At 21.4% G+C, this 8,471-nt stretch overlaps 1 non-coding gene across 1 annotated transcript; it reads right to left on the bottom strand.

Annotated features, from left to right (window-relative positions):
- Positions 1 to 302: 302 nt before the first annotated feature.
- TRNAA-CGC (transfer RNA alanine (anticodon CGC)) lies at positions 303 to 374 on the bottom strand. Its single transcript has one exon. It is a non-coding gene; the product is annotated as a tRNA-Ala (tRNA).
- Between the last annotated feature and the right edge of the window lie 8,097 nt (positions 375 to 8,471).

Here is an 8,471-nt window from a genome sequence, read left to right on the forward strand (position 1 = left end):
AATTTTGTCAACATTTTATTTCTATAGATAATTGAAGTACCTCTTAGTTGGAGAGGAATGTCTGGCAAAATCTACTAAATCATCAAGAATCGGAATGATGGATTGACTTTTCGGAACTGCCATATTCCTCATCAATATCCCCTATGTGAACAAATCTCAGCCAATTATCAGAAATAACCTATGTGATTTACTTTTAACCTACCAACAAGGCTTTTTTGTTTTTTTTTTTTGTTAAAAATAATTTTAATACAAAATTGAAAAAAAAAAAATAATTTTTATTAAAAAGAATCACATTACAATCTTGGAGATGCCGGGGTTTGAACCCGGGACTTCTCACATGCGAAGCGAGCGCTCTACCACTGAGCTACATCCCCTTGATGCCAATGCTTGCCAAGTGTATGTTTTGTTGGCAACAAAGGGTGGGGTGGCAAACAAGAGGATAGGTTGGTCAATGAGTTGCCAACTATGTTCTTATGATTGCGAAATGAGGAGTATTGCCATTTCATATATAGAGGGAAAAAATGCTTTTTCATAAGGTTCAAAATTAAATTTGTATATCAATATTGTATGGGATATTATAAATGATTTAGTTTTTCTATTATGACCTTTTATAATTGTTTAGCTTAATATTATTTTCTAACTATGCAAAATTACCGAAAATATTGCAAAACTTACTGACCTATTATAACAAATCCATTGAAACCCATAAGTGTAGCAACACTGAAATGTTTACATATGAATGGTTTGTGACTAAACTGTTTTAAGTAACATGAGTTACCAACTCATTGTTATGAATGTTGGTTGTCCAACATGTGAATTTGTGTTGAATTCACATGGTGGGCAAAGTACATGTTTTAAAGAATAAACGATTGGCAACAGTACTTAGTGAAGCCCAAGTAATTGACAGAGCGATAATTGTTATCGATTATCGATGAAATGATTAACAAAATAATAGTTATGTTCCTCTGCTTTACTCGAAGCAGATGTAGTAAAAATGAGAGAAATGTAAATAATCGTCTCAGAGTACAAAATCTCATAGCTTATATATAAAGATGGGACGTCTGTGTCATATATTGTTTAGCAGATTAAAACAAAAAAACGAAGAACATAAGAGAACGTGTAGGTGCTATTTCGTGTTTGATCTGAAATAACCTACAACTGAATTATTAGTTTCAATATTTTTAAGGTAAGATTAAGGCGCCGTGTGTCATTTCTTATGCTTGCGAAATACATAATGCGGCCAAGCAAAAGTTTCGATCGGATCATATGAAATATGGAGCAACACACTGTAAAAAGACTTTTCAGGAATATGGTAAGTAGAGAAGGGATACTGACATCATATGCCGAATTTTAACTTGATTGAGTAAGCAAAGGTCCTGGAAATCAGTCCATTTTTAAAACTAATTTACATAAAATAAATTAGAAATTACTAAAAACACTCGAGTGGGGATGGTACCAAAAAGCAAAAGAAGTAAAGTCTAGGGATGGGAGCCACCGTGGTGCAATGGTTAGCATGCCCGCCTTGCATACACAAGGACGTGGGTTCGATTCCTGCTTCGACCTAACAGCGGTGGATTATCCCACCTCAGTAATGCTGGTGACATTTCTGAGTGTTTCAAAGCTTCTCTAAGTGGTTTCACTGCAATGTGGAACGACGTTCGGAATCGGCTATAAAAAGTAGGTACCTTGTGATTGAGCTTAACATGGAATCGGGTACCACTCAGTGATAAGAGAGAAGTTCACCAATGTCGTATCACAATGGACTGAATAGTCAGAGAGTATAAAAAACAAGAGAACGAAACTGTCAAGAGAAACTGCGTCAGTAGGTGGCAGTCATGAGGAAAATTTCTCTAATATAATCGTCGGCGTCACCCAGTTCAGTTCTCTGCCGGCTTTATGAAACGTAAGGAAAATAGGATTTAGAACCTACTTTGTAATAACAAATGTTTTTTTATATAAATCTTTTCATTCTATTAAATTTTTTGGCAGACAATTTGAAATTATAACTGCCGATGCCTTTATAAACAATTTATCAAAACAGCGCTTCGACCGCAACGTCGGTAATACCAAAGCTGTAGGCATTGTGCGACATCTATACGTTCTCTTGCATTTTTATACTCTCTGGAATAGTCTAAGTGAGCCTGATACATCGGGCTGCCACCTAACCTAAAGTCTAGAGATCGGCTTATAATTTTGACAAAATTTTCTAAAGAAATAAAATTTTGACAAAATTTTCTAAAGAAATAATATTTTGAGGAAATTTTCTAAAGAAATAAAATTTTGAGGAATTTTTCTATAGAAATAAAATTTTGAGAAAATTTTCTATAGAAATAAAATTTTTCGAAAATTTTCTAAAGAAATACAATTTTGACAAACTTGTCTATAAAAATAAAATTTTGACAAAATTTTCTATAGAAATAAAATTTTGAGAAAATTTTCTATAGAAATAAAATTTTGACAAAATTTTCTATAAAAATAAAATTTTGACAAAATTTTCTATAGAAATAAAATTTTGACAAAATTTTCTATAGAAATCAAGTTTTGAAAAAATTTTCTATAAAAATAAAATTTTGACAAAATTTTCTATAGAAATAAAATGTTGACAAAATTTTCTAAAGAAATAAAATTTTGAGAAAATTTTCTATAGAAATAAAATTTTGAGAACATTTTCTATAGAAATAAAATTTTGACAAAATTTTCTATAGAAATAAAATTTTGACAAAATTTTCTATAGAAATAAAATTTTGACAAAATTTTCTATAAAAATAAAATTTTGACAAAATTTTCTATAGAAATAAAATGTTGTCAAAAATTTCTATAGAAATAAAATTTTTACAAAATTTCTTATAGAAATAAAATTTTGACAAAATTTTCTATAAAAATAAAAATTTTACAAAATTTTCTATAGAAATAAAATTTTTACAAAATTTTCTATCAAAATAAAATTTTGACAAAATTATCTATAGAAATAAAATTTTGACAAAATTTTCTATAGAAATAAAATTTTGACAAAATATTCTATAAAAATAAAATTTTGACAAAATTTTCTATAGAAATAAAATTTTGACAAAATTTTCTATAGAAATAAAATTTTGTCAAAAATTTCTATAGAAATAAATTTTTTACAAAATTTCTTATAGAAATAAAATTTTTACAAAATTTCTTATAGAAATAAAATTTTGACAAAATTTGCTATAGAAATAAAATTTTGAGAAAATTTTCTATAGAAATAAAATTTTGACAAAATTTTCTATAGAAATAAAATTTTGACAAAATTTTCTAAAGAAATAAAATTTTGAGAAAATTTTCTATAGAAATAAAATTTTGACAAAATTTTCTATAGAAATAAAATTTTGACAAAATTTTCTATAAAAATAAAATTTTGACAAAATTTTCTATAGAAATAAAATTTTTACAAAATTTCTTATAGAAATAAAATTTTGACAAAATTTTCTATAAAAATAAAATTTTGAGAACATTTTCTATAGAAATAAAATTTTGACAAAATTCTATTTCTATAGAAATAAAATTTTGAGAACATTTTCTACAGAAATAAAATTTTGACAAAATTTTCTATAGAAATAAAATTTGACAAAATATTCTATAAAAATAAAATTTTGACAAAATTTTCTATAGAAATAAAATTTTGTCAAAAATTTCTATAGAAATAAAATTTTTACAAAATTTCTTATAGAAACAAAATTTTTAAAAAATTTCTTATAGAAATAAAATTTTGACAAAATTTTCTATAGAAATAAAATTTTGACAAAATTTTCTATAGAAATAAAATGTTGACAAAATTTTCTATAGAAATAAAATTTTGATAAAATTTTCTATAGAAATAAAATTTTTACAAAATTTCTTATAGAAATAAAATTTTGACAACATTTTCTATAGAAATAAAATTTTGACAAAATTTTCTATAGAAATAAAATTTTGACCAAATTTTCTATAGAAATAAAATTTGGACAAAATTTTTTATAGAAATAAAATTTTGACAAAATTTTCTATAGAAAGAAAATTTTGGCAAAATTTCCTATAGAAATAAAATTTGGACAAAACTTTCTATAGAAATTAAAGTTTGAGAAAATTTTCGATAGAAATAAAATTTTGACAAAATTTTCTATTAAAATAAAAGTTTGACAAAATTTTCTACAGAAATAAAATTTTGACAATTTTTTTTGTTTGGTAGTTTTTTTTTGGTAGAATTTTCTCCAAATTGTGGTAGATTTTGTGTAGCTCGACTGGCAACCGTGCCTCCTCCCCGCAAAAAGTGAAATAAAACCATATTTTCATATATTTTTTTTAATAAATATTTTATTTCTCATTTATTTCATTTCTCGTTTCATTCTTTCATCTCTATTATCTATTTCAATTCTTCTTATTTTATAGGTTAATGAGATTGATTTATGTTTGTTTTATTTTTATATATTTTTTAAGAATGGTGTTGGTGGTTATTTTGTTGCCAAGTTGAATTATACACGCTACACTTACTACTGCAATTTAAGAACGGTATATGAAATTGATTTTACAAGTAACAGCTTCAATTAAGACTAAAATATTTAAGATAGATGGTATGGAGTATGTTTTGCTATGTATTTTATTATGTAGTTTATTTTTTTAAATGGTTTTCGGTTATAGGATAGGTTTTGGGAAATTAATAGTGTTTTTTTTTTGCAAAAATTTAAGCGTTAATATTTTTTTTTATATTTTTACTGTAAAAATATAGGGTTTTCTGTTTTTATGGAACTGACCCCAATTTTCAAGAAGCTCCGCTGGCTGATGAACTTTTAAAGCATAATATGAATAAATCTGTCATCCTGCCTTTATAATCCAAATGCCAGTTAGAAAATAACTGCTGAAAATATTTCTGTTAAAGTTAGTCGGAGAGAAGATATTTCCAATTTAGTTCAATTAACTGGCAGTTAAAGCCTAACTGAGCTACATGAAAATTGCCGTGAGTTTGAAATTAAAAATTGTAGTTGGAATTTATAAATATTTATTATGAAAATACAAATTATATAAATTTCAATAAAGAGACCAAATATGTCATGACAAAATTTTCTACAGAAATAAAATTTTGACAATTTTTTTGTTATAGAAGAACAAAATTTTCTATAGAAATAAAATTTTGACAAAATGTTCTATAGAAAAACAAAACGTTGACAAAATTTCCTTTAGAAATAAAATTTGGAAACATTTTTCTATAGAAAAACAAAATTTTGACAAAAATTGCTATAAAAATTTGACAAAATTTTCTATAGAAATGAAACAAAATTTTCTATAGAAATAAAATGTTGACAAAATTTTCTATAGAAATAAAATTTTTAATAGAAATACAATTTTGACAAAATTTTCTATAGAAAAAGAAAATTTTGACGAATGTTTCTATAGAAAAACAAAATTTAGACAAAATTTTCTAAAGAAAAACAAAAATTTTACAAAATTTTTAATAAAACTAAAATTTTGTCAATATTTTTATAGAAATAAAATTTTGTCAAAAATTTCTATAGAAATAAAATTTTCACAAGATTTTCTATAAAAATACAATTTTGACAAAATGTTCTATAGAAAAACAAAATTTTAACAAAATTTTTTATAGAATCTAAATTTTAACAAAATTTTCTAAAGAAATAAAATTTGGGAAAATTTTCTGTAGAAATAAAATTTTGATAAAATTTTCTATAGAAATAAAATTTTGACAAAATTTTCTTTAGAAATCAACATTTGGGCAAAATTTTGACAACATTTTCTATAAAAATAAAACTTTGACAAAATTTTCTATAAAAATAAATTTTGCCAAAATTTTCTATAGAATTAGAATTTTGACAAAATTTTTTATATAAATAACATTTTGTCAAAAATTTCTATAGAAACAAAATTTTAACAAAATGTTCTATAGAAATAATATTTTGACAAAATTTTCTATACAAACAAAATTTTTTTTTCTGATTCAATCACGAAATTAATTGATCCCATTAATTTTTAATTGAAATGTCTTCAATCACAGAAATGATAGTATCAATTAAAAAATTAATTGAAGGTCAATTAAAAAATTAATTGATCCAATTAAAAAATTAATTGATACTATTATTTTTGTGATTGACTTTTGTTTCAATTAAAAAATTTGTTGAATCAATTAAATTTTTAATTAAATATTTTTTAAAACTCAATTAAAATTTTAATTGGAAAATTTTTCGTGAAATTTTTTTGTGTGTAGAATTAGAATTTTGACAAATTTTTTTATATAAATAACAGTTTGTTAAAATTTTTTTATAAAAATAACATTTTGTCAAAAATTTCTATAGAAACAAAATTTTAACAAAATGTTCTATAGAAATAAAATTTTGACAAAATTCTCTATAGAAATCAAATTTTGACAAAATTTCTTATAGAAATAAAATTTTTTCAAAATTTTCTATAGAAATAAAATTTTGTCAAAATTTTCTATGAAAATAAAATTTTCACAAAATTTTCTATAAAAATAAAATTTTGAAAAAATTTTCTATAGAAATAAAATTTTGATAAAATTTCTATAGAAATAAAATTTTCACAAGATTTTCTATAAAAATACAATTTTGACAAAATGTTCTATAGAAAAACAAAATTTTAACAAAATTTTTTATAGAATCTAAATTTTAACAAAATTTTCTAAAGAAATAAAATTTGGGAAAATTTTCTGTAGAAATAAAATTTTGATAAAATTTTCTATAGAAATAAAATTTTGACAAAATTTTCTTTAGAAATCAACATTTGGGCAAAATTTTGACAACATTTTCTATAAAAATAAAACTTTGACAAAATTTTCTATAAAAAAAAATTTTGACAAAATTTTCAATAGAATTAGAATTTTGACAACATTTTTTTTATATAAATAACATTTTGTTAAAATTTATTATATAAATAACATTTTGTCAAAAATTTCTATAGAAACAAAATTTTAACAAAATGTTCTATAGAAATAATATTTTGACAAAATTTTCTATAAAAAAAAAAATTTGACAAAATTTTTTATATAAATAACATTTTGTTAAAATTTTTTATATAAATAACATTTTGTCAAAAATTTCTATAGAAACAAAATTTTAACAAAGTGTTCTATAGAAATAATATTTTGACAAAATTTTCTATACACACAAAAAAATTTTTTTCTGATTCAATCACGAAATTAATTGATCCAATTAATTTTTAATTGAAATGTCTTCAATCACAGAAATGATAGTATCAATTAAAAAATTAATTGATACTATTATTTTTGTGATTGATTTTTGTTTCAATTAAAAAATTTGTTGAATCAATTAAATTTTTAATTAAATATTTTTTAAAACTCAATTAAAATTTTAATTGGAAAAATTTTCGTGAAATTTTTTTGTGTGTAGAATTAGAATTTTGACAAAATTTTTTATATAAATAACAGTTTGTTAAAATTTTTTATATAAATAACATTTTGTCAAAAATTTCTATAGAAACAAAATTTTAACAAATTTAACAATAGAAATAAAATTTTGACAAAATTTCTTATAGAAATAAAATTTTTTCAAAATTTTTATATAGAAATAATATTTTGTCAAAATTTTCTATAGAAATAAAATTTTGTCAAAATTTTCTATGAAAATAAAATTTTCACAAAATTTTCTATAAAAATAAAATTTTGAAAAAATTTTCTATAGAAATAAAATTTTGATAAATTTTTTTTTATAGAAATAAAATTTTGACAAAATTTTTTATAGAAACAAAATTGTGACAAAATTCTCTATAGAAAAAAATTGACAAAGTTTTTTATAAAAATAAAATTTTGACAACAATTTCTATAGAATTAGAATTTTGACAAAATTTTTTTATAGAAATACAATTTTGTCAAAATTTTCTATAGAAAAACAAAATTTTGACAAAATTTTCTATAGAAAAATAAAATTTTGACAAATTTTTATATAGAAAAACAAAATTTTGACAACATTTTCTATAGAAATAAAATTTTGAAAAAATTTTCTTTAGAAATCAACATTTGGGCAAAATTTTGACAACATTTTCAATAAAAATAAAATTTTGACAGAATTTTCTATAGAATTAGAATTTTGACACAATTTTTTATATAAATAACATTTTGTTAAAATTTTTATAGAAATAATATATATAGAATAACATTTGGGCAAAATTTTGACAACATTTTCAATAAAAATACAATTTTGACAAAATTTTCTATAGACAAAATTTTTGACAAAATTTTTTTATATAAAAAACATTTTGTCAAAAATTTCTATGGAAACAAAATTTTGACAAAATGTTCTACAGAAATTAAATTTTGACAAAATTGTCTATAGAATTAAAATTTTGACTATTTTTTTTTTAGAATAATTTTTTTTTTCGATTTTTTATATTATTAAAAAAATATTATATTTTGTAAAGGTAAAGGAACTGAATATTATCAATACTGATTGATTGAATTTAAATTTAAAAAAAATTTAAATTTT

The sequence above is a fragment of the Haematobia irritans genome, chromosome 3 (genome assembly GCF_050003625.1).
Source record: "Haematobia irritans isolate KBUSLIRL chromosome 3, ASM5000362v1, whole genome shotgun sequence".
Lineage (NCBI taxonomy): Eukaryota > Metazoa > Arthropoda > Insecta > Diptera > Muscidae > Haematobia > Haematobia irritans.